Source organism: Anser anser (assembly GCF_964211835.1).
Source record: "Anser anser genome assembly, chromosome: 5".
NCBI classification, from domain to species: Eukaryota; Metazoa; Chordata; class Aves; order Anseriformes; family Anatidae; genus Anser; species Anser anser.
The window spans coordinates 25,052,480-25,065,041 of record NC_139725.1 but is presented as its reverse complement, the minus strand read 5'-3'; positions in this window follow the sequence as shown (position 1 = coordinate 25,065,041).

Genomic DNA, 12,562 nt, shown 5'->3' with positions numbered 1-12,562 from the left:
GATAGATAAAAAACATCATTAGCTTTAGGTTCATAAATTGGAACACTTATTGAAGTTGAATTTTTGTGCTGCCAAGCATTTTCTAATACCTACTCTTGCTGAAGTAGAGCTGTATCTGTATATAGTTGGGAAAGTGCAACTCAAGTTATTCTGGGTATCAGAAAGCAACACTGTAGGGACAGAATTGCACTATCCAGGGAAGCATTTACCTGAAACTGTTTACCTCATTTTCCAGACACTATGTTTGGAAAAGGCCAAAAAGATGAAGTTGCACAAGACTGCTACCTTTGCAATAATACTGTACCTGGAATTAAGCCAGGTTGCTACCTTTGCAATATTATCGTACCTGGAATTAAGCCAGAGATCTGTGGAGAAAAAACAAGTTGGTGACATGATTGCAAAATACTGAATCACAAGACTAAGAACATCAGTTTCAAAATGACAGTACATAAACACACTGTCCCTTCCCAACTTTTAAATTCTTGATCTTAGACATTTAGTGTGCACATGGATAGACATACACACACACGTACATATGCTCTACACATCATAGAATGGCTCGGGTTGGAAAGGACCTTAAAGATCATTTAAATCCACCCCCCCACACCATAGGCAGGGATATCACCCACTAGATCAGGTTGCCCAGGTCATCATCCATCCTGGTCGTGAACACCTCCAGGGATGGGGCATCCACATCGTCTCTTGGCAACCCATTCCAGTGCTTCACTACCCTCAGAGTGAAGAATTTCCTCCTAATGTCCGGTCTAAATCTATTCTCTTTTAGTTTAAGACCATTCTCCCTTTTCCTATCATTACCTACCCGAATAAAGAGTCTTTCTTGATCTCTTTTGTAAGTCCCCTTTAAGTGTTGAAAGGCTGCAATGAGGTCTCCCCGGAGCCTTCTCTTCTCCAGGCTGAACATTGCAAGCTCTCTCAGCCTTTCTTCATAGGAGAGGTGCTCCAGCCCTCCGATCATCCTTGTAGGTCTCCTCTGGACTCACTCTAACAGGTCCACATCTTTCCTGTGCTAGAGGCCCCAGACCTGGATGCAGTACTCTAGGGGGCACCTCACAAGGGCAGAGTAGGAGGGCACAATCCCTTTCCTTGATGTGCTGGCCACCCTGCTGCTGATGCAGCCCATGACACAGTTGGCCTTCTGGGCTGCAAGCATGCACTGCTGGCTCATGTTGAGCCTTTCGTCTACCAGAACCCCCAAGTCCTTCTCTGCAGGGCTGTTCTCAATGAATTCTTCTCCCAGTTCTCCCACTTCTTCTCCATATTCTTCTGTACTCCTCTCTGGGATTGCCCCGACCCAAGATGCTCTTGCACTTGGACTGGTTGAAACTCATGTGGTTCACATGGGCCCACTTCCTCAGCCTGTCACGGTCCCTTTGAATAGCATTTCTTCCTCATGATATATCTATCTATCTATATTATATCTACATTTCTCTCTATATAGATATGATATACATATATATATATATCATATTTTATATATATATATGCATATGCATCAAAGCATCTCAAGCCTAAAAGTGTAGACCCAAACATTTTGACATAATTACTATTAGTTTACTGGTATATGTGTTTTTTATTTAGTTTAAGATAGGAGATGAATAATATCACATACAATTAAGATTGCAAAGATAATTTGATCAGAGAGACTTTGATTGTGGATTAAGATAAAGACTACTGAAGATGACAGTTTTGCTTTTACAGACTGCACACTGGGAACTGTAATGAACAAAAGTCGTCAGACTCCATCTTGAATCTCCTGTCTAAATGCTACATTTCTCACCATTAATATGTATGTAATAACTACAGTGAAGTTATTCAAGTAATTGAATGGAAAAACCTTAAAGGAAACAGCAAGACAAATTGTCATACTTCTTATGCTCAACATTTGATCTACATTTTATGGTGATGTATTCTTTTGCTTCAGTCAGAATTTGTTTCATGGTTTATAATATGAAATCAAAATTGTATATAAGATACAAATGTAGAGTTTTCTTTTGCTTCTGCACAAACAGCTGACTAAGAGGATGAAGTTCTGTTAATCAAGATATCTTAAACTAAATTTTCCTCTCACATACATAAATGCAGTTACTGCATCACTGAAGATTATATGGAAGTGGTTTTAATGATGAACGCAGATGGTTATAGAGTGTGAGCTTAGAAATACTGAGGTTATTTGTCTTCAGGATTGAATTAATACCTTGTCCTAAAAAGCAGGATCTGCTTTCTGAAAACAGTGGGTTACCGCTGGAGTGTAAAAACACAGGATCCTGGAACTCAGTATTATTTGACCAAAATCACCCTCCCTTAGATAAAGAGTTGTATCAGGCACAAATGTAGCTCCTTAAGCATACTTCCAAAAACATCTTTAAAGTGTTATCCTTTTAAATTTGAACTCCATTGGTAGAAAGGACACTTTTTTTTTTTTTTTTTTTAATCCCGTTTCTCTTTGATACATTCTAAGAGGAAGAAGAAAAATAGATTTCAGCAAATGAACCCACTGTTCCAATCACTTGCAAAACAGTAGGAGTTATTTTAATGGACAAGATTTAAACTAGACCTTTACCAAGCATGACCTTCTATTTAAACCTGCAAAGTATAATGTAAAAATTCTTATGCTAAAGTATAGCTCAGAAGAATGAAAAAAAAAAAGTTGAAGAAAAAAGTAAAACTAATTAAATGCAAGCATAATTTCTTAATACAATACTTTATTAATGTAATTAATCATGTTTCAAAAAAAGTGAAAAAATATCATGATTAGTAATTCATTTCTGAACACTCTTGTTTTTTAAAAGACAAAACTAGCAATTGGATAAATGTTTTCAGTTTAATCTTTTGATATGCAGTAACAACAACACTTACTTCCTTTCACTGGACTTAAGAAATGGCCTATTTGATCACTGATTAGAATCACAGGTTTCCTTGCAGGGTTAATCTTATTTAAAAAGAAATGCAACTTAAGGTATATATGTGAGCATCAACATTCAGGAAATAAATGTACAAGATATAGACCAAAGTCTGTAGGACTGAATTAAAATAATCAACAAATATTTACTCAAAAATTTTGCATGTGTTTTAAGAGGCCTGAGAATTGGGTAAGATGTAACCATAATTAATAAAAAAGAAAAAATCCTAATATTGAGTAGAATGTATTCAAGTAGATTTATGTGACTATTTCATAAACTTTGCAGAAACTGTGGTATAAAACCTTCAAATGCCTGGAAAGTTTGCAATCTATTTTTCATATTTACTTTAAAAATGACTAGTATAGATCATATGGTATCAGACGTGAATTTCTTCAGATGGAAGTTCATTTATTTGGCCAAATAACAGATAGATGATGAGCAATTGTAGTGGACGATCTTCCAATTTCAGGTACCTTGATTCCTGAAGGCCTGTTATGTTGTTATCTCTTCACCTTACCTCTGTTGAGGTAATGTGATCTCCAACTACAGGATCAAATGGCTTTCAGAGCCTGCTGGGACTGGGGCAACCTCTAGTTCAAACGAGGAGATATTCCTTACCATCACTGGCTTCTGCAAAACTGGCATCAGAAGAACTCCTGGACTAAAATGGCTGGCTCTTTACTTTCATCCCAGCAGGCAACATCAGATACTGATTTGCACAAGTTCTTTGTGAGTCCTAGAGCCATTTATTGCAATGGACACAGCTAAAGGTATTTAATATTGATATATAAGCTTCAATCTTGCCTCTGTCTTTTGCTCTTGATGTTTTGAAATATAACACAAAAGAGTAATTTTTCAAAATCTTCTGTAGGCAGCATAGAATATGTGTATGTGCAGTTTAATAATCACTTTCTGAGATTCTTTGTATTTATATATTTTTTTCATTCATACTTAATAATAAATATGAATAAAATAAGAAAAGAAACTATTGTGAAATAACTGATTCTGCTGGGTACAAAGTTAGATCTGTGGTATTTTTGGTTTCTGTGTAGCTATGCAATGTTGCTTGATTTTATTTTATTTTTATTTTTCACTTTTTCAGCATAACTGTTCAGTTACACTCACCAAAATCTTAACATGTCGGCCTTGATGAAAGGCAACTGAGAACTTCAGGCCCTGCTTGCTACATTCTGTGACACAGTCCAAGACCATTCAAAAGTGTGATAAGGCAGTCAATTTTACTTTTTTTCCTCTTCCTTGATCTTTATATTTTTCATTCCTCCTAATTTTCAAGGTTCCTCAGAATTTCTCTGCATAGAGAGTGAAGTATTTCAGAATAACCTGAACAGATTTTTCTACTGTGCCTTGTACTGAACTGACACTTTAAAGCAGTCCTCAAGGAAAGGTCACTTACAATCTAATTTAAATCAGAATGTAATGAGTACATTTAAGGAACCAGTACAAGGATAATGATTACATGAAATACAGTTTGATTGAGTCTATTTAAGTGAACAGCTAAAAGAAAAGAGATCAGAATTCACAGAACCATTAATGCTATGGATAAAAAGGATATTGAGGTTACCTGCCCCAAGAGAAGATAAATATATCTCTAGCATTTCTGGTTTCAGAATTCACACCATTTATTTTGTAGTCTTCAACTCTGACAGCAACAATAATTAGCACTGATGTGAAAACAAAGGCATCTAATTATTGCCACTTAAGTGGACTGAAGTGAGCATGCTTAAGTTTATATCTAATAAGAAGAGCCAGGATAACCTCAGGACACAGCAAACCAGTATCTTGCTTTGAAATAAATTACACTCAGAATAGTGTTTTTTTTTTTTTTTTTTTTTAACAATTGTCATTTACTCACAACTAGATCTCAGCAATCACAGAACCACATCTTAACTCCACCACCAAACCCCAAGCAAACACTGTTTGCTATGCTAGTACTTGCTGGAAGTTAAAAACTATTTCTAGGCTTTTCTGTTCATCTGAATGATAAAAAATCTTTGGACCTCAGAGTATTAGAAATGGAATATAGGAATAGATGTAAGAAAACTTCCATTGTCAAAATAGAAATTCTGAACACATCAGACCTAACATTTTGAAATCCTTAGAGTTCTGAGATACAGGCACATCATATTGTAAGCAGGAAAATAGAGCACTTAATGACTACTGGTTAAATTCTTTTCTTTGTCTCTCTCTGTGGATCTTGAATTATTTCGATAATAGCAAGTCTATTAACATAGTTGTAATAAAATATACAATAAATTAACAGAAATGCTACTAAATTTGTCTTGGTTTAGTTTTGACCAGGTCGAGGCTTTGTTGTTGTTTTTGTTGGCTTCTTTTCTCATATCTCCACACTTGGTGGAGTGTTATCTGTTAATTCCTAAATTACACACCCAGATGAGAACACACCGCTGTATCATAGAGAGAGTACTGCTCTTTTTTCCATACAGGAACCTCTGGTGTCCGACTGTCATCTACCTCTGCTGTCTTACAAGGCATATAAACATGATATTGATATTATGATGCTTTTTAAAGAACAGTACAGACTCTCCTCTTCAATTTTTTTTCTTCCTCAGATTGACATACCGTTCGAAGACACTTCTGAGATACTTCCAGGACACAGGTAACCAAACTACTTCCAGTCATTTCTTATTCCTCTTTCTCGATGTCCACATTTTCATGGTGTGTAAGGTTGGCTGACAAGTTCAATATCCCTTTGTATATTCTCATTTTTTTTAGTGACATATTCAGATATCATTGAGCTCAATAAATACTGCAGTGGCCTTGAGTGTTCTTACTGTTACATTATTCATCTTCTGCCCTTTATTTATATTACTTGGAATGTGCCATTAATATCTTTTGTTGTTGGGATTTTTTAGCCTGTTTCACTCCCAAATACAAACTTAGTATCTATGCTTTTGAAACAAAAAGCATTTTGAGACTTACCATTTTCATAGCTCTTTTTTCCAAGAGACAATACTCCTTTTCTATTTTTTCTGTCAGGTGCCTTGTCTGCTAGATATGCAATACTGTCAATATAAGTTTGTTATAACTATGTCCTTTGCATTGTATTCCTATATTACTTCTAGCAACTTTATTTAACTTATTTTTCAAAATAAGTTTAAATTCAATATTTCAAAATTGTCTTTTTTTTTTTTTAATGGCAGGAGTGATTAACTCTTCTTTGTGTAACTTTGCTTACTGTATATCTACAGCAACTTACATAAATGTCACATATATCTCTGAAATCAGAGAAAATATAAATGTCATTGTTTGGGTAATTAGAGAATACGCTTCACACAGAAACTTGGTTTGGCTTCTCAATTGAAGGTCAGAGCTATTATCTCCTTAAACTGCATCCTGCACATCCCAATCAATCTGTCAGAATTCTTATATCTGCCCTTTTCTGCTGCATAGAAGTAGAATTTAACAGAAAACAGCTAATCAATAGTAGTTATGTACTGTAGCAAGGTGAGGAGCCACATTACTTGTGAAGAATGTTTAAGGAAAAATAGTTAAATAACTCCTCTACCTGACTAGCAACCTCAGTTTTGAAGGACAATTAATACATTATAATTCAGAGATACTGCTGAAAGAACAGATTAAATTCTGATGAAGAAACCCCTCTATTTTTTCTACATTAAAAAAGTAAATAATGCATTAACTTAATTCTATTTTTTTGCATATTGCATTTAAAGAGCAAGAAATATATACATATTCAAAAGAATTTAGGGATTTTAGGACTTTGTTTAACATAAAATTTATATCCCAATAGTAAGCAAACAAATTATGTAATAGATAAGTATGTTGATAGCATAGCCCATGATTTGTCAGTTACAATTAATTAGCAAGAACAATCCCAGATTCCTCATGTTTCTTGAAAAACATGTTTCTTAAAAAAAAAGAAAAAAAGAAAAAAAAAACGTTTCTTAAAAAAAGAAAAAGACTGAAATGCTTATCTTGATTACATTTGTGGTACTAATGTCTAGAAGGAATACACAGAACTTGGCAAATCTGTTATCTGCACAGAAAAGCCGTATGAGGGTGGAAATTCAAAAAAAAAAAAAGGAAAAGAATGATAACAAACTACTCTAATTGTAATAACTAAATTGGCGTGCATTTAGTTACAGCTATATGACTTCTGCCATACTGACTCCAACAACTTTTAATCAAGGAATAAAAACTGGCCACATAGAAAGTCTCAGAAAATCTATTTGTGAAATAAAATATGCTTGCTTAAAACACAGAAAAAGCTAGATACTCACATGAGCAGTTTAAGCACATCTGTTTTATTAGTGAAGCCTAAACCCAGTTAGTTGTCAGAATGTAACTAGGGAGCTCATTAAACCATGGTATCAATTGCTTCTGGTGTACCTATAACACCTTCCTAGGGATCAGCCACAGCTGATAGGGTGAAAGGTATATGATTTGCATCTTCTTACTGAAAAATATTCTTGTATTTGATTTGAACATATGATTATTTTTATAATGAGTAGTTAATCCACAGGTATGTCTGGCAAATAGGTATTTTCATATAATAATACGGTTTTGCTAACTTGATCCATTAAAATGAATTTTTAACACTCATCTCTACATGTAGTCTAGTCTTCAGTAAAAGACACATTAAAAGTGTATCTGCATATTTTCTTTATTTTTAGAAGCATAATATGAAATCTTTGAAGGTTTACCTGGACGGCATGTTGGTTTCTACAAATCCTATTCAGAGACTCAGAAATTTCAGGACAATGTACTGTACTGAAACTCACAGAAATCTCAGAGCTGAAGCTGTGGATTCTGCTCCCAAACCAAGGCACCTAATTCCATGGTCTATCCACCAGTCTCCCTGGATTGTCCCTGGATTGAACAGGATTTAAGGAGAGATTAAGTTTCTCTTGACCTTTGTCTTGTTTGTGTAGTTGAATGTGTATGTTCAAGGCAACTGCAGTGCAAATAGCAGTGGAAGATTATCAGTATCCTGCCTGAGGTTCAATTTTTCTATGAGTCTAAGGATAAAGAAAATGAAACAGTAGAGGCATTGCTTTTAAGTTGTACATGTGGCAGGAATCTGTAACTTTATATAGCATTTTTTGATGAAGCACAAAAATTGTCTAGGGAGTCTATGATTTTTACAAACAAGCCTACATCCAATTGTTCATACAAAATAACCCTTACCTATTATTCACTGCTTAGAATGCTTCTGCTCAGTGCTCTCTTGGGATTCTGACCAGTCATTCTCTTTATTCCTTTCAATTTTAAAAAATAAAATACCTTATTACTACCATTCCCAAAGCCTTTCCATCATTGTTTTACATTGACTTTCTTAGTAAGTAAAATCCTGAAGGTATTTTACTTGGAGAGATTTCTAGTATCCCCTGATGCAAGCAGTTGCACTTGCAATCTGACTTGTGGAATTACTGCCTATCTGGCATAATGCCAGTCTGCTGCTTTACAGTCCTTGGAATGGTGAAAGAAAGCCAGTTTAAAACACAATTTTTAGCAAAACAAAAATTAATATTTATTTATCATTATAAAGAATTTGATTGGAACTTGGCAATACTACACTGGTTTGATAAATCATTGGAGAAATACACTTGTAGCATGAACTAACAGCCACTAAACCCACCACACACTCATTGTAAATTAACAAAAAAGAAGTAAGAGCTTTGTGTCGTTCAAGAAGTAATATTTTTGCAAATCTCAGAACCAAAGAACTCTGAAGACAGGAGATACTGAAAGTTTTCACGTAACCTCACTACAGTACAAGGAAACAGCAGAGCTGGTGAAATACTAAACTATCAACACTGCAAAGATATTTTTGTATGGAAGGGATAGTATTTTTGACCAGTTAGAATGAAAATTAAGACATTTAACCCAAACAAAAGGTAAATGTTATGTTAGCATTTGATTAGGAATGGAAAACTTACCAACAGTTTACTGCATGTAAATTGAAAATGATCCAGTTAATGTTGTTATAACTTAAAATGAAGCCCTGCCCTGTTCATTAGAGACAGCTAAACTATTATGAAAGACAAGCATTGACCACTTTTCTCTTTGTAAATATTTCTGCATGATCTTAGGAAATTTAACGGTACACGATTGCTTTATTTCTTTCTTGACAACCATGAATCACATCCTGTTCACAGACTGTCACTTCTTCCCTCAAATATAGAGTTCTGCAGCCCTTTGAGGGCCAGGTGTTACAGTCTATCCTCATTTATTTTCCATAACTTTTTGCTGTGTCTATGCCTCCCATGTTCACTGCATGTCTGCCCTATTGGGCATCATCCACACACAGGCAGTTGTTAAGTCTTGTTTCTAAAACTACTTCTCGTCCTATTCTATGTTGTGCTTTCGTAGCACAGTCTCTTTCACTTCAACTCTCAATCCCAATACCTGATTTCTAAATTCCAGAAGCAGGGACGGGAAAGAATTTGAACAGCTTTTTAAATTTATTCATCTGAGTTAAGAAAACAACTTAAGTTTGTCTTCCTGAAATACTGTTTGCAATATGAATTGCTATGGCACATACCACTACAGTATTGCAGAATATGAATATTTTAAATATTTATTACGATTTGGCTTCTTTTCCTTGAATTATATCTTCCATACATTTAGGAAGAAGGGTTCATGTGTTTCAAAAGGGCAATATTTAATGCAAGTTGATACTGACAATGCAGTCTGTGTGGCTCTGACACAGACGCTTTTGTCCCTTACACTAAACCAGCAACTGTCAGAGAACTGCTTGACCACAAGACAACAGTCATTTTTTTCCTCACAGCGGCCCACAAACACAGCATTCCCCCAAGTACTTTAAACTGGGTTCTTTCATTGCAATGATGCTTTTAGCTTGAGAGCTGAGAGCTTCTTGTGGTGCTTGTAAAATCCAAGTAGAGAAGTGATGCAGTTTTACTGTCTTCTTTGCTCAGCCTTCCCTAGTGTTGCGACCCCTGGGTCTCTCTTTCTCCGGAAAGATTTTGCAACAACTGACCAGGCTTCACAGGCTTTGCAGAGTACATACCACAAAAGATATGTTGCTGGACCAGGAAGAAAAAAAAGTCTGCCAGAAGCCTGCTGTTGTTTCTGATGCTTTTAACAAAAAGATAAATATAAAATTTATCAATTATAGTTGTGATATTTTGCACTAGGAACAAGAGAATCTGGGTTTTATATTCTCAGGTCCCTATTTTATTCCTGACCATTATTTCATTCTAAATTACTTCCTTGCAAACCTTAGTTTATAATAATAAAAATATAAAAATATATTTCTCTTTGAATTGTTACAGAAGGGTGACAAATGCTACATTGAAGATAAATATGTTGTATTATTACAGCCTCTGCCCAGACTTTGGAAAAAACCTTTAGTAAGATTAAGGAAGAGCACGGCTAGCCTAGCACTATGTATATCTGACATTTAACAAATCTTGTCCTCCTAAATCTTTCACTACAACTTTGCCCTTGTAGAATGTTCTCATTTTATGTGCAATACACGTCTCCGTCTTCATCTACAAACAGTAACAAACTGCAGTCAATAAATAACACAAGAGCTGTTAAACACCAAAGGGCAAGCAAGGTCTAAAGATCTTACTTCATAATGGTCTTAAAAAATGAAAGGCAAGCTGTGGAGCCATCTCTTAGGATGAGGGAGTTGCAAGTGAGCCAGTAAGAGAGAAGCCAGTAAGAGGAAAGACTGTTCAAAGACTGTTTCCATGTTTGTCTCAGGTAAAGACAGAGGAGTGCATTCTGTGAAGCATTACCAGTCAGTCAATGAACATGAAAACATACCCTTCCTCATCCCACCTCCTTTTCCTCTTTCAGTGCTGTTGCAGAGATTGAATAGAGACTTCAGAAGAAAGGATTTTAATCTAACACTAAGATGAGGTAATTGGCAACATCTATCTGTTAATGATGCTTCCCTCATGAATGGATGCTAAGGGTTATGAAACCTTGCCTGGCAGATAAATGGTACCTTTCTCAGCCATCTGTCTTACAAATGATCCTGTATGTACAGCTATTATTTCAGTCAGACACTGGCAGCTCTACAATTGTTCATGTTCTCCGTGAAGAATAGTACCTGTCATCCTGTTTGAGCGCTCCGACTTAACAGACCTGTTTTCAGCTTGTCGGAAATGCTGAAGGACTGCACTTGGAAAAGCAACAGAAACGAACAGATAAGATAAAAACTCATGGCACTCATTTCTCAATGCATAGGTGTAAAGACTACTTGGGAACATCCTGAAAGAATTTTGCTAGAACTGGCTGCTAAAAGCACAGATGGTTCTCTACCGACTTGTGAGAAAACACTAATGACAAGCTCTCCGCCACTGCTGTTCTCTTTCCTTGGAGCTGCTTGGCTCACTTGAACTCACAGAGCTCACTTGGCAGTTACTTTATCAGCTCTTCTGACTTGCTCAAGTGGAGACTCTGAGGTCTCCTCATCTTGTCCACTCTCACCTCAGAATTTAGCTGCTCTTGATTTGCAGTATGAATAGTACTCATACTTTATCCCTAAAAAGCAATATCGGAATGCTTATACTGAGCAAAACTCTCTTACAAGCCTCAAACAACTGAATGTAGCAATTTATTATTAAAGCTAAATGCTTTTTATCAGAGTGCCAACCATAGCTACATAAAGAATCTCACAGCTGGTGTAAATGTTAATAGATGCCATGTTTAATAAAACTGGTAAACGTTTTGGAAAGAAAGATTCTCATTAAAATCTTAATACTTCCCACAAATACATTTTTTGTAGAAACCCTTTTCTGATCATGCTAGAAATTTATTATGCAAAGAAAGCTTTACTGTATCTTTCTGAAATGTGATGGGGGTGGGGAGAGACAAAAAAACCCTGACTCATTGATTTGACTGGAAACCAGCTTGTTGATTAATTTTAGTTCCATATAAAGATTTTCATTTTGATATATTATGAAACATTGCCCAAATCTGATTTTTTTCCCCAGATTTCCTTTCTGTTCTATTCAGACTTATGACCAAAGAAAACTTTGTCCTCACATCTTTAGCAGCAACAAAATTCCAACATAATACAGACTAGAACTTCAGTTCCCCTGCAAAAGCAACTATCATTTTAGCTACCATCAGAGAGCTGTGGAAAGACTTAAAACATCATTTGGAATTTTGTTAGATGCCTATTTTCTATGTTTCTAAAGCCATACAATTTCCCTAGCTAACAAGCTTACTTTTATACCCAGAATACTTAGGCTTAACACTGATGATGAATCAAGATACATGAAACAGTACCCTTATGCTCAGTCTGGAGTTAACCAGTCATTGTGACAATGCAGATTTTATAACAGCAAATAAAAAGAAACACTCAAAAAAAAAAAAAAAAAAACCAAAGAGTTGAAACATATAACATCATACAGTGCTTCATATGATGCACAAAACAAGCTGAGCTTATGTGCTATGAACTGGTTGCTCAGTTTTAGAATCACTGGAAAAAACAGTTTTTAGGTAAATCCATGTCCTTAGCCCACTGGTAGCTGACCACTTTCATGTGATTAGTTTCGAAAAAAAATTAAAGTAATTTCTTAACCTGAGACATCTTTGGTGAATATTGGTTAGGTCTTACTGATCTGCTCACTACTGTATAGAAAAGAACTTCATTACAT